The 25,728-nt window shown below is 39.9% G+C and overlaps 1 protein-coding gene and 1 pseudogene across 6 annotated transcripts in view; one reads left to right on the plus strand and one right to left on the minus strand.

Moving 5' to 3' along the window:
• ESRRG (estrogen related receptor gamma) overlaps positions 1-25,728 on the plus strand; it is a 660,395-nt gene that overhangs the window by 169,314 nt on the left and 465,353 nt on the right. The window contains exon 1 of one of the 6 annotated variants that reach the window (XM_053607444.1): positions 23,387-23,453. The exons of the other annotated variants lie outside the window; for them this stretch is intronic. The gene's annotated coding sequence lies outside the window, so the exon portion shown is untranslated. Of the gene's footprint in view, positions 1-23,386; positions 23,454-25,728 lie in introns of those variants that run through there. 6 annotated transcript variants of the gene reach the window in all.
• On the minus strand, positions 1,033-23,991 carry LOC128596403 (proline-rich protein 19-like; annotated as a pseudogene).

Consider the following 25,728-nt stretch of genomic DNA (forward strand, 5'->3'; position numbering starts at 1 on the left):
ATTTATCAACCTTTTTCTTCATGGTTGGCATTTTTTGTTGGCAAAAATAATTTTCTTTTTGCTGACAGAGCAATCATGAAGATTTCTTTTTATATTGTCTTCTTAAAAGTTTTAGAGGCTTGCTTTTTCGCAGTCTTTGGTCCAGCTGGAATTTGTTGTTGTCCGTAGCATAAGGTAGAGTTTAAGGTTAATCAATTATCTCAGCACAATTTACTGCAGAGTTTTTTCATCCTTTCTCTCCATATCTGCAAATTACTTTGGTTAGATTTCAAGTTATGATCTGCTGAGGTCTTTTTTCCAAGCTGTCTATTTGGTCCTGTTGATCATTTTTGTCTCTCCTTCTGTAAATATTATATTGTATGTCTGAGAGAAGAATTCAGCAGAAGGATGGACAGATATATTCAGTGTGCTCCTGTGGTAGAGCAGTGAAATTAACAAACCCTATTATGTCCATCAACACGGATGAATCATAGAAGCATAATATTTAATGAGAAAATAAAGACCAACTAGAAAATTATATACAGTATGATACTATCTTGAAGATCCTATAGAAATAAACTAAACAACGTATTATTTAAGGACACACTCAAATAGTGAAATTTCTGGGAAAAAAAAAATGAAGGAATGATGTACACACAATTCAAGATGGTGTTTACTTCGGGAGAAGAATGGAAGTGAATGTGACTGAGGAAGGAGCCAAAGATGGCCTTAACAGGGTGGCTGTGATCGTGACTCAGCTGGATGGTAGTTTCATAAGGGTTCATTTCATTATTATGTTTCATAACCTGCATACATGGTACGTATTTTAACCATTTTAACTGTTACCAAAAGAAAATTTAAGCTCCATAAAAATATGTACATTATGACACTCTTATAAAAGCAGATGTAAGGAAGCAGGGTTGTTAGGTTTTCTTTATGTTATAGACTTCACTCTTTTTTTTTTTCTTTTTTTTTCAAGAGGACCATGAGGAAGGTACTTTATAGAGGTGACTGGGAGTAAAAGATACTGCCCTCAGCCCTCGCTTAGGCCCCTCAGTACAATCTCATGGGTGGAAAGGACCAGGCTTCTGGACTGCTCTGGGCCACCGCCCAGGAAAGACTGGGGAGTAGAGCAGGGGAGCTGGGGCGCCAGTCCAGGGCAGAGGTTCGAGGCAATAGGGTGATGGCGGATGAGGCAGGGGCTGAGGTGGGCCAACCCCCAGGGCTGGGGAGAGGGTGGTGTGGCTACCAGCCAGATGCTTTTCAGTAGGTCTAAGGCCCTTGGGGGGGCTCCGGGCTGCACCAGGCGGTGAAGGCAATGAGGGCAAAGGGGGTGGCCAGGGACCTCTTGGTTGTACCAGGCTCACCCTGTGCATAGTGGGAGTGCTGGAGGTGTGAGGCGTGGTGAAGGAAAGCTCCTTTGTCCCCGGGGCCCTCCGCTGGGCTGTTAGTCCAGGAGGGTGTCGTTTTGCCTCTCAGGCCCTGAGGCTTGGCCCCTGGCACAGAGGAAAGACGCTTAGGGAACAGCTGAATTAACAGCAAAGGGAAAGGGGAGTCCAGGGGTCGGAGGTAGGCTGACCTGGCAAGGGGGACTGGCAGTCCTGGAGCATCAGGGAAAGGTTGGGCACACAGCCATGGCAGGCCTGTGAGGTGCCCACGATGGCATCCCTGGCCTCTTGCTGCAGGTTCCTCCTAGGGAAGGCCTGTGGCAGAATCAGCTGGCGTTGCAGCTCCCTCAGCAGCTGCCCCACACCAGTTGGCTCAAGGGACCTGGGCGGGCCTGAACCTCCAGGTATCTGATTCACCTTGCCCCTCTAGATTTCAGTCTTAAATATTCTATATGTAATTCATATTAAACGTACACATATGGTGAATTAAAACCATGGCTAAAATTAAGGCAAATAGCAACTAACGGTGTCTAGGACAGTCTGAATTTTTATTCATCGCTAGTTAATATGTACAATAGCAGAACACTTTGGAAAATGGGAAGTTTTTATGAAATTTAAGATTTTTTAACCTATGACCCAGAAATTCCACTCTTAGTTATTTACCCAAGAACAACAAAAGCATAGGTTCACAAAAAGTCTTGTACAGACTATTCCTAGCATCTGTACCATAATAGCAAAAAGTTGCAAATGACCCTCAATGTTCATCAACAGTGAACTAATTACAGTATATTTATTTGAGGAGAACTACTCATCAATAAATTGGTAGGAACTACTAATACCGTGGATGAATTTCATAATCCTTATGCTGTGCAAAAGGAAACCAGTCACCCCCAAAAGGGATCATACTCTATAATCCCATTCATTCTGAAACAGGCAAAACTAAGCTTTGATAATAGGAATCAGAACACTGCTTTCCTTTAGGAAGTGACTGACTGAACGGGCTCATAAGGGAAACTCTCCAGGTGATAGGAATATATTTTAACTGGTTCAGATGGTTTTAAGAATGTACACACTTGTGAAAACATACCAAATTTTTTTTCTTTTTTTTGAACCCACTACCGTCGGTATATGGGGCTGGCACCCTGCTCACTGAGCCACAGGCACCACCCAGAAGGAATAATCTTTATTTTTATTTATTTTTTTCTTTCTTCTTTTTTTATTGTTAAATCATAGCTGTGTACATTAGTGCAATCGCCTGTACCCATTCTAAGATGCACCATAGATGTGGTGCCACCCATTACCCTCCCTCCACCAAAACCTCCCCCCTCCCTTCCCCTTCCTTGGCCCTTTCCCCATAGTCTTGTACTATAGTTGGGTTATAGTCTTCATGTGAAAGCTATAATTTAGCTTCATAGTAGGGCTGAGTACATTGGATACTTTTTCTTCTATTCCTGAGATACTTTGCTAAGAAGAATAGGTTCCAGCTCCATCCACGTAAACATGAAAGAGGTAAAGTCTCCATCTTTCTTTAAGGCTGCATAGTATTCCATGGTATACATGTACCACAATTTGCTAGTCCATTCGTGGGTCGATGGGCACTTGGGCTTCTTCCATGATTAGCAATTATGAATTGGGCTGCAATAAACATTCTGGTACAGATGTCTTTGTGATATTGTGATTTTTGGTCTTCTGAGTATATACCTAGTAAAGGAATTATAGGATCGAATGGCAGGTCTATTTTTAGGTCTCTAAGTATTCTCCAAACATCCTTCCAGAAGGAACGTATTAGTGGGCATTCCCACCAGTAGTATAGAAGGGTGCCCTTTCCTCCACATCCACGCCAACATTTCTGGTTTTGGGATTTTGTTATGTGGGCTACTCTTACTGGGATTAGGTGATATCTCAAAGTAGTTTTGATTTGCATTTCTCTGATGATTAAGGATGATGAGCTTTTTTTCATGTGTTTGTAGATTGTGCATCTGTCTTCTTTAGAGAAGTTTCTCTTCAAGTCCCTTGCCCACCCTGAGATGGGGTCACGCGTTCTTTTCTTATTAATACGTTTGAGTTCTCTGTGGATTCTGGTTATTAGACCTTTATTGGAGGTATAACCTGAAAATATTTTCTTCCATTCTGAGGGCTGTCTGCTTGCTTTACTCACTATGTTCTTGGCTGTGCAGAAGCTTTTTGGTTTGATCAGGTCCCAGTAGTGTATTTTTGATACTGCTTCAATTGCCTGGGGAGTCCTCCTCATAAAATATTCACCCAGGCCGATTCCTTCAAGAGTTTTCCCTGCACTTTCTTCAAGTATTTTTTTTTTTTTTTTTTTTTTGTAGAGACAGAGTCTCACTGTACCGCTCTCGGGTAGGGTGCTGAGGCGTCACACGGTTCACAGCAACCTCCAACTCCTGGGCTTAAGCCATTCTCTTGCCTCAGCCTCCGCAGTAGCTGGGACTACAGGCGCCCGCCACAACGCCCGGCTATTTTTTGGTTGCAGTTTGGCCGGGGCTGAGGTCTGAACCCGCCACCCTCGGCATATGGGGCCGGCGCCCTACTCACTGAGCCACAGGCGCCGCCCTCTTCAAGTATTTTTATAGTTTCATGTCTTAAGTTTAAATCTTTTATCAGTGAGAGTCTATCTTAGTTAATGGTGAAGGGTGTGGGTCCAGTTTCAATCTTCTACAGGTCGCCAGCCAGTTTACCCAGCACCATTTGTTAAATAGGGAATCTTTTCCCCACTGAATGTTTTTAATTGGCTTGTCAAAGATCAAATAATGGTAAGTAGCTGGATCAATCTCTTGGTTCTCTATTCTGTTCCAGACATCCACTTCTCTGCTTTTGTGCCAGTACCATGCTGTTTTGATCACTATGGATTTATAGTACAGTCTCAGGTCTGGTAGCGTGATTCCTCCTGCTTTGTTTTTATTGCTTAGTAATGTTTTGGCTATTCGAGGTTTTTTCTGATTCCATATAAAACTAAGTATTATTTTTTCAAGATCTTTAAAGTATGACAATGGAGCTTTAATAGGAATTGCATTAAAATTATATATTGTTTTGGGTAGTATGGACATTTTAACAATGTTGATTCTTCCCAGCCATGAGCATGGTATGTTTTTCCATCTGTTAACATCTTCGGCTATTTCTTTTCTTAGAGTTTCATAGTTCTCTTTGTAGAGATCTTCCACGTCCTTTGTTAGATAAACTCCCAAATATTTCATCTTCTTTGGCACTACTGTGAAAGGAATAGAGTCCTTGACTGTTTTTTCGGCTTGGTTATTGTTGGTATATATAAAGGCTACAGCTTTATTGTAGCCTGAGACATTGCTATATTCCTTGATCACTTCTAAAAGTTTTGTAGTAGAATTCCTAGTGTTTTCCAGATATATGATCATATCATCTGTGAAGAGTGAAAGTTTGATCTCTTCTGACCCTATGTGGATACCCTTGATCACCTTTTCTTCCCTAATTGCAATGGCTAAAACTTCCATTATAATGTTAAAGAGCAATGGAGACAATGGGCAACCTTGCCTGGTTCCTGATCTAAGTGGAAATGATTTCAATTTAACTCCATTCAATATGATATTGGCTGTGGGTTTGCTGTAGATGGCCTCTATTAGTTTAAGAAATATCCCTTCTATACCAATTTTCTTAAGTGCTCTCATCATGAAGGGATGCTGGATATTATCAAAAGCTTTTTCTGCATCAATTGAAAGAAACATATGGTCTTTATTTTTAAATTTGTTTATGTGTTGAATTACATTTATAGATTTACGTATATTGAACCAGCCTTGAGACCCTGGGATAATCCAACTTGGTCATGGTGTATAATTTTTTTCATGTGTTGTTGGATTCTGTTTGTTAGGATCTTATTGAGTATTTTAGCATCTATATTCATTAGTGATATTGGTCTATAATTTTCTTTTCTTGTTGGGTCTTTCCCTGGTTTGGGGATCAAGGTGATGTTTGCTTTGTAGAATGTGCTGGGTAATATTCCTTCTTTTTTTATATTTTGGAAGAGGTTTAGTAGAATAGGTACTAGTTCTTCTTTAAATGTTTGGTAGAATTCTGATGTAAAGCCATCTGGTCCTGGGCTTTTCTTTTAAGGGAGATTTTGTATAGTTGATGCTATTTCAGAACTTGATATAGGCCTGTTCAACATTTCCACTTAGTTCTGGCTAAGTCTTGGTGGGTGGCGTGCTTCCAGGTATTGGTCGATTTCTTTCAGATTTTCATATTTGTGAGAGTAGAGTTTCTTCTAGTATTCGTTAAGGATTTTTTGAATTTCTGAGGGGTTTCTTGTTATTTCATCATTACCATTTCTGATTGATGAAATTAGGCATTTTACTCTTTTTTTCCTGGTTAGGTTGGCCAAAGGTTTATCTATTTTATTGATCTTTTCAAAAAACCAGCTTTTGGATTTATTGATCTGTTGTATAATTCTTTTGTTTTCAATTTCATTTAATTCTGCTCTGATTTTGGTTATTTCTTTTCTTCTGCTGAGTTTGGGGTTGAAGTGTTCTTCTTTCTCCAGTAGCTTGAGATGTTCCGTTAAGTTATTGACTTCCTCTCTTTCTGTTTTCTTGAGGAAGGCTTGCAGTGCTATAAATTTCCCTCTTAGGACTGCCTTTGTAGTATCCCAGAGGTTCTGGTAATTCATGTCTTGATTGTTGTTTTGTTACAAAAATGTGATTTCCTTCTTAATCTTGTGTATAACCCATGTATCCTTCAGCATAAGGTTGTTTAGCTTCCATGATTTTGTATGGGTATGCAGGTTCCTGTTGTTATTTAGTTCAACTTTTATTCCATGATGATCTGAGAAGATGCAAGGAATAATTTCTATTTTTTTTTAATTTGCTGAGGTTAGATTTGTGGCCTAGGATGTGGTCAATTTTGGAGTATGTTCCGTGGGTTGATGAGAAGAATGTGTATTCAGTTTTTTTGGGATGAAATGTTCTGTAGATGTCTGTTAAGTCCAGATGTTGAATGGTTGAGTTTAAATCTAAAATTTCTTTGCTTAGCTTCTTTTTGGAGGATCTATCCAGGACTGCTAAAGGGGTGTTAAAGTCTCCAACTACCATGGAAGTGGAGAAAATCGAGTTGCTCATGTCTGTTAGAGTTTCTCTTATAAATTGAGGTGCATTGTGGTTGGGTGCATAAATATTAATAATTGAGATCTCATCATATTGAGTATTACCTTTAACAAACATGAAGTGTCCATCCTTATCCTTAATTATTTTGGTTGGTTTAAAGCCTATTGCGTCTGCGAACAGGATTGCAATGCCTGCTTTTTTCTGCTTTCCATTTGCCTTGAATATAGATGACCATCCCTTCACCTTGAGTCTATATCTGTCTTTTAATGTAAGATGTGATTCTTGGATGCAGCAGATATCTGGCTTGAGTTTTTGTATCCAGTCCGCCAACCTATGCATCTTTAGAGGACAATTTAAACCATTCACGTTAATTGAGAGTATTGATAAGCCTTTCGAGAGACCGGTGGACATTTTTGATCCTTTTGTGACTGTGGAAGTTGGAATTTGATCAAAAATTTTTTCGGTGGGTTACTTTTGTGGTGGAGAATTACACTGGTCTTTATGGAGGATAGGTCTAAGAATGTCCTGGAGAGCTGGTTTAGTTGTGGCAAATTTCTTCAACATGTGAATGTCGTTGAAGTATTTAATTTCTCCGTCATAAATGACGCTCAGTTTAGCTGGGTACAGGATCCTGGGTTGAAAGTTATTTTGTTTTAGGAGATTAAAAGTCGATGACCATCCTCTTCTAGCTTGAAAGGTTTTAGCAGAGAGATCTGCAGTTATTCTGATATTCTTCCCCTTGTAGGTAATGATTTTCTTTCGTCTGGCAGCTTTCAGAATTTTCTCCTTCATATTAACTTTAGTGAAATTGATTCTGGTGTGTCTGGGGGATGTCTTATTTGGGTTGAGTCGTGCTGGAGTTCTGAAACTGTCTTCTGTCTGAATTTCGGAATCTCTTGGCATGTCTGGATAGTTCTCCTTCATAATCTCATGGGGAAGAGACTCTGTGCCTTGCGAAGCCAGTTCGTCACTTTCGGGGATCCCTATAAGACGAATATTGGTTTTCTTCAAATTATCTGAGAGCTCTCTGAGAGAGTGGTCTGTTTTTGCTCTCCATTTCTCTTCTTCTTTGAGGGTTTGGGAGCTTTCGAAAGCTTTGTCTTCAGTGTCAGAAATCCTTTCTTCTGCTTGCTCCATTCTGTTACTGAGGGATTCTACCGTGTTTCTCAGATCTTTGAGGGCTGCAACTTCTTGTCTCAATGTGCCGAAATCTTTGGTCATTTGGTCTTTGAATCCGTTGAATTCTTGAGATAACTTTTGGAATTCTAATTCGATCTTATTTGCTATCCAGATCATGAATTCAATTTCTGACATCTCAGCTATTTGTTTGTGCATGGGGTCTTGTGCTGTTTCTGCCCCATTGATCCTTGGGGGAGTTGATCTACTCTGATTATTCATATTGCCAGAGTTTTTCTGTTGATTTCGCCTCATGATTGTTTTTCACGTTGCTTCTGGCTGTCCTCAGAGTTGGGGAGGTGTCTCTCCAAGATTAGACCCCAGCGGGATCACTCTATTGTTGCTGGATCTTTGTAGGGAGTGACCCTGTGTAGTTCCTCAGGGGCTGCTCTAGCTAGGGAGTTCTGGTTGTGGAAGCAGCTCTGGTGTGACACACCCGGATCCAGCAACAGGGCTAGGGGTGGTGCACATGGTTCTGGCAGTGCCAGGAGCCCAGTGACTTTGGCACAGAGAGCCCAAGGCACCAGCAGTCTCTGACCAGGAGAAGAGCTCTGTGCAGAGGCAGGGAGGGCTCCAAAGGGTATGCAGCTCCCAGAATCCCTGTGCAGATGATCGGGCTAGTGTGGAAGCTGGGAGAACACAGGAGGGAGGACGGAGGGTTGGATGGCTCCTGCAGTTCCTGGTCAGGGAATGTGGAGGCCTGGTGGGTGCGGGTCACGGGTCAGGGGTCGCTGCACAGCTCTTATGGAGGTCTGGGCGGTGCCAAGCCCAGGAGTTTGAGGTTGCTATGAGCTGTGACGTCACGGCACTCTACCTAGGGGAACAGCCCAAGGCTCCTGTGTGCCAAACCGTCTCACTCTGCCCCTAACGATTAAGGCTGTAAGGCAGCTCAGTCCCCGCCTTTAGGCTACTCAGTCAGTAGGTTACTTTGACCCGCCCAATCCTTGCTCTGAGACCCTGAGGGCGGAGTTTGCCTGGGCAGTTCTTTCACAATGGCTTCCTGTGCCCAGCTCAGTGGCTCAGTCTGGGGCCCTGGACAATGCCCAAAGTTCTCCACACTCCTGCTCAAGCTCTCCCCAAGGCAGTTCAACTGAGTGCCAAGTCCAAGAACGCTGAAACAGTTCTCAGGTAAGGCCTTTCTGGTTTGCAGTCTCACTGCTGCTTGTACTTACGGTTGCCAGCGTGATTAGGTCGATCGAACACACGCAACCACTTGCCAGTTTTCCACTGTTTTTGTCCTCCTCTTTGGGTCCAGAAGTCCCTTGCTGGCTCCCTGTATCCTCAAAAGGATGATTATAGGCAGATCCCACTGGCCAGAGATGCCTGGAGTCTTGTCTCCCCAGACTCGCTGTTCCCAGTTGCAGGGAAGCTGTTACTCGGCCGCCATCTTTTGAAAACGTATCGAATTTTCTTAAAAATCTGTATATTTTACTCTAGGAAATTATTAATTAATTAGCTAGTGACTTTATACTTAAGATTTGCAGCAAAGAAAACAAATATTCTGGATTCCCCAAAGAGGGCAGGCAAGAGTGGAAACAGGAAAAGCACCTGGGATGCCATTGCAGGGTCCAGGAAAGGGGTGATGGTAGGATACCAGACTAGTCAGGCTGAAGGGGTGAAAACTGTCATCTCTTGATATAGTTTGAAGGAAGAGCCAAATTGATTACAGGAGTGGTGATTAGAAAAAGAAGGAGAAATGGATATCTCTGAAGTTTTTGGTCTATATACCCAGAGAATGTAGTATTAGGGAAGAACAGATTTGAGTAAAGGGTGAAAGTTATCAGGATTAACTTTGGAAATGTTAATTTTGAGATGCATATTAGAACATCCGTATGAGTGTGCTGGGTAAGAAGATGGGTAAATGAATGTGGAGTTTAAAGGACACATCTTAGCTAAAGTTATGAATTTGGGATCTTTCTGTGTATACAGTAGAACCCCATAGTTGACCACCTGCCTACATTGCCTACCTCCTTCAGTTCAGACATGCACTTGTACATATCAGTACAGCAGGCTGGTGACCGGTTTGTTACAGTCCTTTGGGTGGTCAATGTACAACAACTACTGTATATGGTATTCAAAACTATGGAGACTAGTGGTGATCAAGTAGGGAGAGGGTGTAGAAAGATGAAAGAAGAGGTCCAAGGACTTAGCTTCTTTAACATTTGGATTATGGGGAGATGAGGAACAAGCAACAGAGAAGACAGAAGAAGCAAGGAATGAGGAAGAAAGCAAAAAGCAAACCACACCCTCAAATTTCAGTGAAGAAGTATTGTTGCAGGGAGATGAGGCCTAACAGAGAGGAAGAGCACCCAAATACCATGTTTATAAAAGGAAGGGCTTTATTCACCGGCTGGGAGCTCATGGCATAGAAGAATTCCAAATGGCTGTGCTCCCCAACTGGCTTGGTCTTTCCCTTTTTATCTCCAGTCAAAAAGTTCTAACCCCTAGGCACTTTTTTCATTGGCCAGTTTGAATCAAACGGGAGATGCTATTCCAGCCTCCACAGAACTACAGTATTTCACGGAAGTGGAAGTTTCCAAGTTCCAGAAGTTAAGTTTACAAATTCCCAAGAGCTGAGTCACCGTGGAGAGGACCCTGCAGGTGTATCCTCGTGGTCTCCTTGAGAAGACCTGTTCTCCTAGACCTCACCCTTCTCTGGTCTCCTCTCTCAGTATAAGAATCTAAACCAAGGCTTTTCCACATTTAGATTCTTTAGAATCACTTTTGCCCATTGGTCAATTCTTTTAACATTGCAGTGATATGGTGCTTTTCATAATCTGCCTTATAACCTTGAATGCTTTATCACCTTTAGGATTGAGAGTATAATTTCAAGACTGCTGCAGAATACTGGAGTTTCATCTACTTTCTGTCGACTTTTTTTGTTTTTCCATTTGGTTAAACTTTTGATTTTGTTTTTCCCTGACTGAAAGCTTTTGACAGATAAATATTGATACCTGAACAACACGGAAATTGTTCCCACCACCAACCTCTCTTAGCTTTCAAAATTTTATGATTTTTTTTTCTTTTTCCTGAAAGACTTGGCCATTTCTCTGTATGTAACTGCACTGTCAGGCATATGACAGGCTAGCTCCTTTTTATACAGTGACTTTATTTCCAGTGCAGCACCACAGGGCAATCTTTTCTGAAGGCATTTTCACAGATTAAAATTTAAGTTAAGAACAATTCCATCATTTGAAATTTAAAAAAAGATCCTAAACAGCCAAGGAACTACTGAGCAAATAGAACAAAGCTGGAGGCATCACATTACCTGACTTTAAAATATACTATAAAGCAAAAAGATACGTAGATAGACCGTGGAATGGAACAGAGAACACGAAATTAAATCCATGCACTTATACCCAAATGATTTTCCATAGAGGTGCCAAGAACATTGGGAAAGGACATCCTCCTTATAAATTATCTTGAGGAAACTTGGTATCTATATGCAGAAGGAACACTAGACCCTGTCTCTCATCACATACAAAAATGAACTGAAAATCAATTAAAGACTCAAATGTAAGTCCCAACACTATAAAACGTTTAGTGGAAACCATAGGGAAACCATAGGGAAAATGCTTGAGGACATCGGTCTAAGCAAAGATTTTATGGGTAAAACTACGAAAGCACAAGCAATAAAAACAAAAGTAGACAAATAAGACTATATTAAACTAAAAAGCTTCTGCACAGAACAGGAAACAGTCAACAGAGTGAAGAGACAACCTGTAGAATGGGAGAAAATATTTTCAAACTATCCAACAGGGAACTAATATCCAGAATTCATGAGAAACTCAAACAACGTAACAGTAAATAATCTGATTTTAAAAATGGTGAACGGGTCTGAATAGACATTTCTCAAAAGAAGACATACAAATAGCCAGGAAGTACATGAAAAAATGCTCATCAACAGTAACCATCAGAGAAGTGGAAATCAAACCACAATGAGGTATCATCTCCCCCCAGTTAGAGTAGATATTATCAATAAGATAAAAATAAATGTTGGGCGGCACCTGTGGCTCAACAGAGTAGAGTGCCGGCCCTATATGCCGGAGGTGGTGGGTTCAAACCCAGCCCCGACCAAAAAACTGCAAAATAAATAAATAAATAAATAACAAATGTTGATGAGGTTGTGGAGTAAAGGGAACTCTGATACACTGTTAGTAGGAGTGTTAATTTATATGGCTACTATGGAGAATAGTATGGAGGTTTCTAAAACAAACCCCCAAATAGAACTACAACCCCGTTTCCCTGAAAATAAGACCTACTTACAGGAAAGATAAGACGTCCCCTGAAAATAAGACCTAGCGCATCTTTGGGAGCACACCTTAAAATCAGACACTGTCTTATTTTCGGGGAAACAGGATATGTGTCCCAGCACCCACTGTTGGGTATTTTTTCAAAGCAAAGGAAATGAACATGGTGAGACACCCCTGCACTCCTGTGTTTACTGCAGCGCGATTCACGATAGCCAAGATGTGGAATCATCCTAAATGTCCATCGGCAGATCAATGGATAAAGAAAATGTGATATATACAGACGGTGCTAAGACAATGCATACATATTTCAAATTAAAATTATAACACTCAATATATACTGTGAATGTTTGTTATCTTGTATATTTCATCTTCTATATCTTGTAATCACAGGAGTCAAACATGACTTGAGGATTACAATTTTAATACCGTTTATTTTCTTAAAATGTGTATACATTTTTGGTACCCTCTGCATATACAATAGAATACTCTTCAGTCACAAAAAGTGAAATTCTGTAAGCAAAATGGATGAATCTGGAGGACACGTGAAGTGAATTAAGTGAGGCACAGAAAAATAAACACTGAATGTTCTCGCTTGTGTGTGGAGATAAAGAAGTTAAGCTCATAGAAGTAGAGTGTAGAATTATGGCCATTAGAGGCTGAGAGGGGTGAGTGTGACAGGAATGCAAGAGGTTTAACACAGAGAATTACAGCTAGGTGGGAGGCATACGTTCTGTGCTCTATTGCGCAACAGAATGAATAGCGTTAGCAATAAGTTCTTAAAAAAGCTAGAAGGCAGAGTTTTGAATGTTGTCAACACAAAGAAATGATGAATGTTTGAAGTGATGGATATGCTAATTTCCCAGATTTGATCATTACATATCATATACATGTGTATCAAAATATCACTCCGTAACCCATAAATATGTACAATTATTAGGTGTCAACTAAAAATAAGGAGGAACAAAGCCTAACTCCTTATGCTGTTGTCAATGCAAATAGTACCAGTGAGGTGACAATCAGAGGCAGGATCACTACAGAGATGGCACAACTTCCTCCTCTGCCTGTCAGCTGGCAAGTAACTTAATTGAGGAAATAGCATGGACATTAACATGAACCGTACCCCTTTCTATGTAATGGCTTTCATATTCTGGGGCATGCATTATATATACATTTAGGATCTGATTAGGTAATCAGAATATTATTCAACTGGAGGAACACTTAAGGTATGATCTTTGACTCATTTTATAGAAGGTCTTCTTATTTACACATTCCTAAATCAAGTAATTAGGAGCTTTTGAGTGCATTATATTGGAAATTATATAATGCATTCTGTTCTTGTTTCCCTGGAAGAGGCCAAGATTCATCATGTTTAATTAAGCATCAAGAGGTGGGAACACTGACAGTATTTCCAGGGCATAGAATGAAAGCACACTGAACTTGGTTTTGACCCTTCCCAATGCAGGGACAGGGAGTTCTTTTTTTTTTTTTTGGTTTTTGACTGGGGCTAGGTTTGAACCTGCCACCTCTGGCATATGGGACCGGCACCCTACTCCTTGAGCCACAGGCACCGCCTGACAGGGAGTTCTTGTGAATAGTTTTCCAAAGCTTTCCTAAGCCACTAAACAGAGTTCATACTTCTTTTGTGGCTGTACCAAATTTTTAATTTTTTTACATACTGAAGTTATTACTTATGGCATTTTTTATATCCATGCAGTACAATGATTAAGAAAATTCTGTTAGATCCCAAATTGACAAGTCCATTATCTCATAATTTTGAGAATATATTAAAAAATGAGATATTATGATACAACTTGACTTAATGCCTGACTAAAGAACCGTGACAACAATTAATTGATGTTTAGGGATAATTCTTTCACCTTTAACAACTGAAAAATAGGAGAGAGCATGCAGTCTATAGATAATCTAAAGTAACGGTAGCAAAATGTAGTGTCTGGGTCATTTTTAATTTTGCACAGACTTTTCATGTTGTCCTTCTTACTAGTCTTATGATTTTTTTCCGTTGCGTCCAAATCAGTAAATTATTAACTATGAACCACATTATTACTTTTAGTATTTACAGTTATATCTGTTACAAAGGGCACAGATTTATTCATTTCTTTAAGGATTTTTAATAAGACATGAAAGAACACGAGCTACATTTTATACAATTTCAAAATAATTTTTATGTTTTTTCTACTTCTTAGGTAGAACCTTCGCCTGTACGGCTCTGTGATTTATGATGACATCATGTCCTTTCAGAGATAACATTATTATGTCACTGAACCCAAAGTAGTGAGGTCAAAAGCACATGTGAAGTAATTATGGGCCTGGAAGGACCAGGCTTCCTTTCAAAAGAAAGCCGAGAGTGAGGATGACGTGTCCAGGCAGAGAAAACGGAAAAGAAGAAAGAGGAAAAGCGAATCTGTGAAATATGGTCATTGGCATGAGCAGAAATTTTGCCCTCAGCATTTTCACACCATGCTTTGGGAAATGAAAAAAAATTAATGAAGAGAAAAAAAAAATAGCCAGTGAGCCTTTGAAACTTTGCTCTATTGCATTACTAAGAAAGGCTTTGGAAAACAGAGGGGTTACATAAATGAGAGCAGGTGCGGTAGTGCAGAGGTAACTATTCAGCATATGTAAGTGCAGTTGGAAAATCATTGTCTTGCAGAGAATACTCGAAATTGGTCCCTAATGGCCTTGGTTTTTGTCATATGGTCTTGATTATAAGGCTAAAATTGCATTGCCATGCCTTTAGTGTGAACGAGATGGATGGATAATTATTACGTGCACTGAATACCTTTCTGCATGGAGGAACTAGGACATCCCCTGGTCATTGTAGTTACCATTTCCACTGGCTGTCAGAAAAGCTCTAAGCGGCCAATTCATCACCATATTTATGTGAGGGAGAAATGGAAATGTGCCTGTGTGGCTGGGTGTGCGCACTTCCACATACATATCCATATGCAGATTGTAGACAGGTTGACGCGGCCCAACGTGAGTGATCCTGAGCCAATTACCCCAGCTGTTCCACTGATGATATTTTGATTGTTTTGATGCATATATTTAAGGTAAGGAGTGATCAAAACATTAAAGAGTTAAGGATGTATGTTCCTTGGCAAATTAAAGAAAAAGAGGGAAAAATAGAAGTGTAGAATCTTTATCATATACACATATATAGATATATAATATGTATATGTGTGTTTGTGTATATTTATACATATGTGTGTACATGTCTTTGTGTGTGTATTCATGTTCAAAAATATTTAATAAGAATGAAAAACCTATAACAATTATTTTAAGAATTTCTTTTCTTTTATTTATTTATTTATTTTGAGATAGAGTCTCAAGCTGTCATCCTGGGTAGAATGGTGTCATAGCTCAAAACACAACCTCCAACTTGGGCTCAAGTGATCTTCTTGCCTCAGTTTTTCTATTGTTATTAGAAATGGGGGTCTCGCTTTTTGCTCAGGCTGGTCTCCAACCCATGAGCTTAAGCAATCCACCCGCCCGGCCTCCCAGAGTGTTAGGATTGCAGGCGTGAGAGGCCACCGTGCCCAGCCTATAACAATTATTTTAGCATGTTTAATGTAAGCTTTTATTTTCTGGTGTGTATATGCAGTGATACACAGTTCCATTAAGACCCATCATTCGTGCTATGTGCTAGTTAAATCTGGAATTCTAGGGCGATAAAACATGAGAGTTACATGTTTTGGTGCTGTTTTTAGCTTTCATTTCTATTGAAAAATGCTAAATTAGTAGCATTTTGTGATTCCTGATTTAGCTCTTTTAATAAGAAGCAGAAGCTAAAAACAGCCCAAGCAAGCAGTTGAAGTCTTATCACAAGCCAGTAAGATCAATAAGCTAAAAAAAGTATGAAAGTTTTTTGAGTGACAGCTTAAAAATGGAAAATTTAAATATATTATCACTGCCTTCTGCTCCATTGTGCCATGCATAAAGCCCATTTTGGCAGTACATTTTTAAGCAGTCAAGAAAGTGATTTATTAGTACCACTGGATTTGTGTTTATGTTCCATGCTGTAAACCATGCTTATAGCAATATATCTATATTAAGACATTAATACTAGGAGTGCTACCTAAGCTTAACATTACTAACATTGCTCCAAGTATAGTTTATTTGGCCATAAATAGTAACATCAGTATTGACACTTGCTGCATCATCTAAGTCCCCGAATAACTTACATCTGATGCTAAACGAACATGCTCCTGCTGACAGGATATAAAACATAAATAGTGGGTACCCGTGATATTTCATGGCTACAACTGATGCTTCTACTCTCCTTTGCTCTACAGAGAAGGACTTCTCTGTGCTGAGACTTCCATAGGTTTAATCCCGTGATTCGTAGAGGGTTGGGAGTAGAGGATATCGCATCTTGGTTTTAAGTATTCTCATTTCATCTGACCACTAATTTTAAACTAAATTTCATGGTCAACATCTTATGAAAGTTCTACATATGGACGTTCATTAGGTGAAAACTCCATTTATTACAAAAGATTAAGAGAAGTGTGCATTCAGAATTGGGAAAAGGCTAATGATACGAATTTCTAGAAGAGTTTTCTACTTTCTATAGTAATGAACAATCACGACTTACCCTGGTTTTTTTCTTATAAGGCTCTGTATTTTGCAGGCAGTGACTGTACTTTTCTCAACATGTGAAACTATAGTTCCCATGTACTTAACAAGAGCCATTGTTTTCAATAACAGGGCAAAATGGTCTGTGTCATAAATAGAATAATTGTCACCTGGAGTAACAGAGAGAGGGATAGCAAATCAAGAATTGAGCTTCTGTTCAACACTCAGGCTAGATCTTCCCCTTGTTACAAAGCTGGTTGTTATTAATTTATTTAACATGTTTTAATTGAAGGTTGACTACTATATAGCAGACACTATTGCCATAGACAAGTATGTTGCCTAAGCTTGATTTCTTCTGTTGAAAATCAAGACAGTATTTCAAGTCTGTTTCAATGTCAGCAGGTATATTATCCTTTATCGAAGGCTATAAACAATGAAACTCTCTCTTTAATGTTACCTCCAGAACAGGAAGTAAAATAATTGCATAAATCATGAATGTGGTAATTTATCTAGGTGTCCCCAACTTTACAGTATGAAGACTAGTGACAGAAATTAAGCTTTAAGTTCATTAGAATTGAAAGAAAACGGTCATATCTAGTAATTCATTCGTTCATTCATTCAACATACTATTCTGGAGCATCGGCTGTGTGCCAGAAACCCTGTTGCTGTCTGGAGAATTAATGACAATCTGAGCCCATTCCTTGTCCTGACGACACAGTCACATGATGAAACCCTGTTTTGATGAAGTAATCCAAAAGAAAGTATGAAAAGGTCAGTTCTCTTTTTTCCTGGAAACAAATAAAAGAGAGGATTCAGATGCACCAAATGATAATGACCAAACACATTTTGTGTTAGTTTATAATTTCTTGCTCATTTGTTATCTGACAGAGACAGCTCACTGACATGTTAAGATATTCATGTACTTTGCTGCCTTTTTCACCTCAAATATTGTAATTTTGGTAACTGACTAGGTGGTGGCAGGAAAGAGACCAGTTTAGGTAACACGAAAGGATAGCTAGCTTACGGTCTGGGACGTTACTACGAGGTGTGCTAACTATGCCGGACATTATTAATCTTGTGTTAAAAGTGAAGATAAGCAAGCACTGCCTTTCATTCAGTCGAAAGAAGGTTAAGTGCAGAGTGAACAGTGAGCTAGGAGAAGGGTAATTTTCTCATCCGGAAAATAAGAAATACATGCTCATCTTTTTAAAGCCATAAAAGTTTGTGCCTTGATGAAATCTTTCATTCTCCCTTAAGAAACCTCTCACATTATTTCACTTATTTTGCAGTAAATAAACCTGCAGCCTCTGCATGTTTGCAGACAGTGACTATGTGGTTAATGTACAGGAAACAAAGAATGAGAGAGTCACCAGGAAAGTGTTCTCTCTCTCCTTTGATCTACGTCCAGAAGGAAGGAGCTGGAGGTGGATGTGGCTGGTCAAAACAGCCCAGGGCAAGAAGCCAGTAAAAACCGAAAATAGTAAGTTCTGGAGTGAGAAGGCAGGGTGCTGTGTTCTTTTCTAGTTGATCCACGAACAGAGCCCACAACAGTGCTGAGCCCCTGGTAGATGCCTCCCTGCAAGAACATTGGAGAGCTACGAGGAATTCAAAGCCCTTCAAGCTTAGGTTATTGTTTCTCGAGCCCTAAATACATCCTTATAAAAGTGCACAGAACAGTGGCAGAGTGGAGGCAGGAAGCCCAGGGACCTATGAAATCCAGTAGTTTTTACATTCACTCCTTGGTGTCTCATTTCATAGTTGAAATACCCAGCTTTGGTCTAAAAAGCAGCTAAAAACCTTATGCAAAGAGCTTGTAAACAAACACCTACTTGAACCATCTGGTTTTGTAACACATCCGAGTGATTAAGCTTCAGAGCTGTGATTGTTAAATGTTTAAGAACACAGCAATCCCAAATACCTCCAAATAGATTCCTTATACAAGTTTATGGGCAGCCGGGCTGGGAGGTGGGGATGTGATGCTTTGTAGAGTAAATAATCTGGAAAGGTTGAAACAATTTTTTTATTTCCTTACTTTTCTCCCGCTGGCCCTTCCTCCGATAAATGGAGCACATTCATTATAGTACTTTTTTTTTTTTGCAGTTTTTTTTTTTTTTGCCCGAGGCCAGGTTTGAACCTGTAACCTCTGGTATATGGGGCTAGCACCCTACTCCTTTGAGCCACAGGCACCGCCCTGATTATGGTACTTAGAATGAAGAAAGAACATACAACATATAGACTAAAAACATGTGTTACTCCCACTATACCGAGTCTACATTGTTAACAACTTAGAACGTTCCTTATCTTTACCTTTATTATTAGTATTATTGCCTTGGTAGGGAGAGAAACGTGTGTTTGAATGTGTGTGTGTGATGTGCACACAACAGAATGTGTCGTTTCTGTCTCTAGAATATATTAAGCTATCTGGGCTATTTGAAAATAATGAATTCATACTTTTTTGTTCATGATGACTGAAGATAGTCAGGTCAGGGGGAAATGAAATATGTTAAGAGCTATCATCTTAATTGTATAATATCAATACTGTCTTTATAGTTAACTTCCTTGACAAATCATAGGACATATGGATTGGAGTCTTTGCATATTTCTGACGGGAAAATGATTCCAAATTGGAACATTTCATGTAGGTGACAAGCGTGCAGGGAAAGCATAAGCTGCATCCCGTACCGCAAGTGTATCACGGCTTTCTAGCTGGTGACCGTTGATGTGAATTGCCCGGGCACATGGAACTAAAAACCTCCAAAGGAAATGAGAAGCTCTAGGAGAGAAAGCAATGTCATATCAATTCCCCTCCTTCTATCTTCCCAGTCATGACCAGTTCTTATTCCTGGGTTTAAGCTGATGGGAGGAAAGAAAGTAGTTGGGAAAAAAGTATTTAGCCATGATAAGGCTGATGGTGAAGCAAACAACCCATTAAACATTTAAGGTTCACACATAATAAAAGTTCATTTTTCCTTTACATAAAGTCCATAGTGAATGTTTCCAATTGGGGTAGATCTCTCTGAAGTGGTGATCGGAGGGCGGAGCTCTTTCTGTCTTGCCCATCTCTGACCTCAATGCATGGCCTCTCATGCATCAACTCAAAAAAGGAAACAGTATAGGATATACCCATAGGAGGGATTTATGGAGCAAGTATGGAGAGGCTCCTGTCATGTCTATTGCCTCTCCATGGAGGAAAGCGGAATCACATGACCCTGCGTTAGTGCAAGGGTGGGTGGGAAATATGGTTAGCTGTGTGCCAGGGAACAGGAGGAAACAAGTTTGGTGGACTGCTGGTTAGTCTCCACCGTAAGAGGAAAAGACAAACAAGATAGATGTTGAATTTTGTTTGCTAAGAAATAAGTAAGGAGACTGAAGCCCTTCTCAGTGGTGTCTGGGTTGGGAGCCAGGGGAGGGACGGACCCCTCCTATTTTGTTTGCTGATTTCCTTGGTGTAAACACCCACACTGTGGCTGATTTCAGACTATGGATGTGAAGTCACTGAATGTGGATTGGAGAGAGATGTTCAGCTTCAGCTCCCGTGCGTCATTTCGCTAATGATAATGAATTCTGAGAAAACACATCTGAGGCAGCCCATTTATGGGAAGGAAGTGGGCATGCATTTGTCTTTAGTATTTGACCCAAGGAAAGATTTCACATCAAAGTGAAATCTTCAAATTTCACATCTCTTTATCATCTAAAAAACCATCAATATGATGTATTCATACCAACAACAGATGGGGGTATACAATTTTGAGTTAGAAAAAAAAATAGTGCTAAGGGCACAGTGAGTCCTGGTTCCCCATCTGGACTGAATCCTGTGGGTCACTCTTGGGCAAAATATCAAGCTCCCAAAATAGCTTTCCAAAGAGTGTACCAAGAAGTCAGATGCTAATTCTGAAATATGTATATGTTATCTTTATATTTTATTCTTGTACTTTCACGTGATTGTTCCTGTAACTGTTTTCCAAGGAGAAGGAATGACCTGAGGATGGAATGGATGTCAGCGATGAGAGAAAAGAGATCCCAGAGCTGGTTCCTTTGTTTCTGTCTGTGAAACGAGTTGGATGGTGGGCTCATTCCCCATGAGAGATGCAGAGAAGTGAAATGAGCTGGTCTGTGTTTCAGCAATGCTAAAATTCGAGTGGGTGCTCAGATCTCAGTTGACTATATCTCCTCCTGAAATGTTGCTTGCTGCTTTTGTTGTCTGATGAATCGGGCCATGTAGAGATCATTTTCACTTGCTCTTCCCATGCTGTTTGATCCATGTAGATGAGGATATGGTGTACCCAGGTCAAAGCATGGTGGTCAGGGTGGCCAAGATAAGGGATGCACTGTGCTTCAGCCCCATTGGTTTTTCAAAACATTATGGGGGTACAAATGTTTTTGTTACATTTGTACTCCTGGATCTCTACCCGAAGGAAAAGAACATTGGGTAGAGACCCAAAGGAAAAGAGCATTGGGTAGAGACCCAAAGGAAAAGAACATTGGGTAGAGACCCAGGAGTGGGATTGCTGGATCGAATGGTAAGTCTACTTTCAGTTCTTGGAGAAATTTCCTTACTGTGTTCCACCAACAGTGCGTAAGTTTTATTTTCTCTCTGCACCCATGCCAGAGTTCATTGGTTTTGAGGTACAGGCATTAATTCATCCTTTTTATGGCTGAGTGGTACTGTATGGTATACATATACCACATTTTGTTAATCTTTTTATGAACTGATGGGCACTTTGGTTGATTCCACATCTTTGCAGTTGTGAGTTGTGCTACAGTAAACATTTGAGTATAGGTGTCTTTTTGATAAACTGATTTATTTTCCTTTGGGTAGAGACCCAGGAGTGGGATTGCTGGATCGAATGTTAAGTCTACATTCAGTTCTTTGAGAGATTTCCTTACTATGTTCCATAGAGGTTGAACTAATTTTCAGTTCCACCAACAGTGTGTAAGTTTTATTTTCTCTCTGCATCCATGCCAGGGTTCACTGGTTTTGAGGTATCAAAACCAACATTACTAATTACTAGGTAATCAAAACCAACATTACTAGGTATCAAAACCAACAGATATCTCCTTGTGATTTTAATTTTCATTTACCTGATGATTAGTAATGTTGAACATTATTTTTATGGTTTGTTTTGAAAAACTTCTGTTCATGTGCTTTGCCCACTTTCTAATGGGGGTGTTTGTTTTTTCTTCTTACTAATTTGTTTGAGTCCTTTGTGGATTCTGGAGATTAGCCCTTTATTAGGTAATATAGTTTATGAATATTTTCTCCTATTTTGTAGGCTGTCTACTTGATCTGCTGATTATTTTCTTCGTCATGCAGAAATTTTTAATTTAATCAAGTCCAGTTTACTTATTTTGGTTGCTGTTATAATTACCTTTGGGGTCTTAATCATAAATTCTTTGCCTGGTCTGCTAACTAGAAGATTTTTTTTCTTTACATTTTCGTCTAGAATTTTTGTAGTTTCATGGCTTACATTTAAGTCTTTTATCTGGAATTAATTTTTGTAGGTGGTGAGAGGTCAGGGTCCTGTGTCATTCTTCTGCATGTGGCTAGCCAATATTTCCAGCACTGTTGAATTGGGCTTCTTCTCCCCAGTGTATGCTGTGGTCTGCTTTATGAAAGATCAGTTGGTTGTAGGTAGATTGTTCCCGTTTGGTTACTATAGCCTTGTAGTATGGAAATGTGATAGCTACAGATTTGTTCCTTTTACTTGAGATTGCCTTGGCTATTCGGGCTCTTTTCTGGTTCCAAACCAAGCATAGAATTATTTTTTTCCAGATCTGTGAAATATGACATTGGTATTTTTATGAAGATCGCACTGAATCTGTAAACCACTGTGGGTAGTATGGACATTTAAACCATGTTGATTCTACTGATACAGCCCAGTTGGTTTTGCTATGTGTGGGTTTGTTTTCAGAAGTGTTAAAAGTATAGTACCTCTTGAACTAATGATGTGGTCTGGGTCTTCACTATAAAGACTCGAGAGTTTCCTATGAAGTACCTATTGCTTTGTTTTAAGTGGGAAGGTTATGACGTCAACACAAGTCTGGGTCCCTGTTCTATTTATTTAGGACATAAGCGGAGACAGATCAAAACCTAAGAGTGAATTAAGTCTGCAACTTCTTGGGTCTAGTCAGCTATTGGTTTATTTTAGGCCAATTGCTATTTTAGAAAGTACTAAACTGGTAAAATGACAGACTCGAGACTCAGGTACTGAGGTTTCTCAAAAAATTAATTCATTCACTTAGTATATAATGAGCTGTTTTAGGGGAGCAGCTCTTCCCTGCCCATGTTTTCTTATGATGGTGAAAAGTAAGCTCCTCTGAAACTTAACTTTTCCACATGCCAACCTACTCTATTGAATTTTTCCTTGACTGTAGTCTGCCAAAAAACAGAACTGAGGCTTGGCACACCAGTTTTGATCAGACCAACCATCAGAATCATAATGTCCTAAGTACAAAGCCTATTAATTGAATTTCATTCACTGGACTGAACCACAGCAGCCAGAGAACACTGTTGAGTGTTCCTTATGAGGTCTGAAGTCTAAGGTCATTTTAAAAATGTGAATGATGCAATTTCTTGTGTCTTTCACTTAACATGCTACTTGGTAAACAGTGTTTCAGATTGGAGTACTGGTCATTTAAATGAAGACAGTACATCAGGTTAAATCTGAAAAGAAAGAAGTTTAGGAAATGATTCATTCCCCTTTGTCTGTGATATACTGTAGAAAAAATAAACAGGTAAGAGGAGGGGGTTTGTGGACTTTTGAATTCATAATTGAACTATTTGTAAAGCAGAGTCAGTCTCGATAGCTAAATCTTTCTTTTCTTCAAGCACACTAATAAATTCTGCCTAATTCATTTTTTATTTTCTCTCGGGGTCTGCTTGCAGATTTGCCTCAACAAAGGAAGCATCATGTTACATCTTTTTAATAATTGATGGCTCTCAGTCCAAGCCAGCTTGAAGGAAATTCTGAAAATAGGTACTGATTGAACAAATGCCTCCTTCCTCCCCACACTCCCCTCCTCAGCACTCTACTCTTTTTTTAACAAAACCTCCCTCTCCCTTCCGCATTTGTTTCTTTGCATCCTTGAGTGGGAGCAGCTGATGCTCGCGTTTGGGTTAGGCTTCACCCAATACTGGCTCTCTCGTTTATTTCCTATCATTCTGTTTATTTTATTAAAGATAAAGGTGGCTGTTGATTATAAGCTGACTGATGGAACAGAGTGCTGTTAATTACTTACGAGAACTGTTACATCATGGTCACCACCAGAGATGGTTTTTTGGAACTATAAAAAAATGGGGCTTGGAGTTTGTCCCTCTGAACTTGTAGTGTGCTATCTCCGAGGGTCAGATTACCCTGGAAGCTGGGTCAGCTGTACCCTTGGCCAGCGCCAGCTGTTCCCGCAGATTCTAATACTGCGAGCTGATCTGCGTTTTGCTCCCAGAGAGAGGAGAGCATCTCCACCATACCTCACTATTGGTGTCCTTACCGGTTGTCTAAAATTTGGAGAAGCCATTATGGCTTTCAGGCTGCTGTGTTTGGTAGGATATCAGACTGGTCTGTGGGGACTCTGGCTTCTAGTTATGACTTTGTAAGTCCCTTTGCTTTCTAGGACCACCCCTTCCCCATTGGCAAAATGTGGGCTTGGATCATCTCCAAGTCTCCACCAGCAGTCACCTCCTGGCATCATCCAGGGCAGATAAACCAAGGAGAAGTTACATTCATTCCATTTGATTTGGGCTTCATTAACAGTATTCTGAATTTGAGTGAAGGGAGGCCATTTTCTCCTTCTTTATAAACTTTACTGTTTCTTTCCATCTTTTTTCTTTTCTCTTAGCCTTTCACTCATTTCTTTTCCTTTTATTTCTTCCCCTTTCTTTTTCTTCTTTGACTTTCCACGTTTGTAAGTTTAAAGTGGAAGGAAAAAGATTGGCAAAGTTTAACAATCAAGGGTGTTGGCTAACTTAACGAAGAAATCACTAATTTTTGAAATTATTCTGTCCTCACAGGAAAGCTTTCTATGTCAGAAAGTGGCAATAATTATTGAATTTGTGAAGACTAACTATACAGTGTCCAATAGTGGGAAATCTACTTCTGGAATTCTATGTTTAACCTCATTTCAACTGGGGGGAAAGCTTTACATTTCATCCATCATGAAAGAAGGCATATCTAAATTGATGGATTTTTGTCCATTCCCGAAACTGTTTTCTCATCTTTGACATACTTTACAAGGGATACATCGTGTAGAAACCACGTGGTGACATTTTCTCCCTTATTAGAGCAAGGTGGGGGGCAAAGTCATCTTTGCCCCATATCTTTCCAGAAACCAGTAGCTTGCTCATATATTCTATATCTGCCCAGAATAATCTTTACTGATTGCCTTTATTGAAATCTCAAGAAAGATCTTCAAGTAATCAAACCTAGTTAGACCCACACAAACAACATGTGGTAGGGAATTTAGGAAGCTGAGGAATTTCTTCTGTTTATTTTTTATTGACTGTACACTAAGGTTATATTCAGGAAGATCAAAGGTGCTGTTTGTGTTTCCCCTTTTTGAAATCTCCACTTCTGCTCTCTGTTGACTTTTCCAGAGAGTATATTCACTCAGACTTTTTTTTTTTTTCTGTATGTAAGTAGATTACGGGTAACTCTTCCCAGTAAGATGTACTCCTGAGGTTTTGATATTCAAAATGTGCTTTCCCCCAAGGAAAGCTGTGTTAACGGTTGGGTTGCACTGTAATGCTACCATGTTTCAGGAATATTATGTGCTAAATGGCTTCTCTTTTTACTGGAATGTCCATTCACAGATCTTTTTCCGTCTGAAAGTAGGCAGGTAATTCCCCTTCTGAGGAGGTTCCTGCCACAAGGCAGAGGCTGCTGCTCCTCATGGCAGAGAGCGGTGGTTGGGATGGGAATCATTCCCGTTGCCTTAGGGTCAATGACTTTGTGGGAAAAGGACACTGGTAATTTAGTTATCTATATTTGCTTTAAACATATTTTCTGGGATAGGAAGTGGCACTTTGGATGCTTCCTCCTCCACCCCACACTACAAAACCGTGGGTGAGCAGCACACACAGGTTGTGATATATGTAGAAGGTGCCCCAAGAATTGTGCAAAGTAGAATCCAGCCAGTGCACCTAGTAGGTCTTAATCCTGGAAATATGAGTTTTTTGTTTGTTTGTTTGTTTGTTTTTTGAGACAGAGTCTCACTCAATTGCCCTGGGTTGAGTGCTGTGGCATCTTCCTAGCCCCT

This window comes from Nycticebus coucang, chromosome 10 (assembly GCF_027406575.1).
Source record: "Nycticebus coucang isolate mNycCou1 chromosome 10, mNycCou1.pri, whole genome shotgun sequence".
Taxonomy (NCBI): domain Eukaryota; kingdom Metazoa; phylum Chordata; class Mammalia; order Primates; family Lorisidae; genus Nycticebus; species Nycticebus coucang.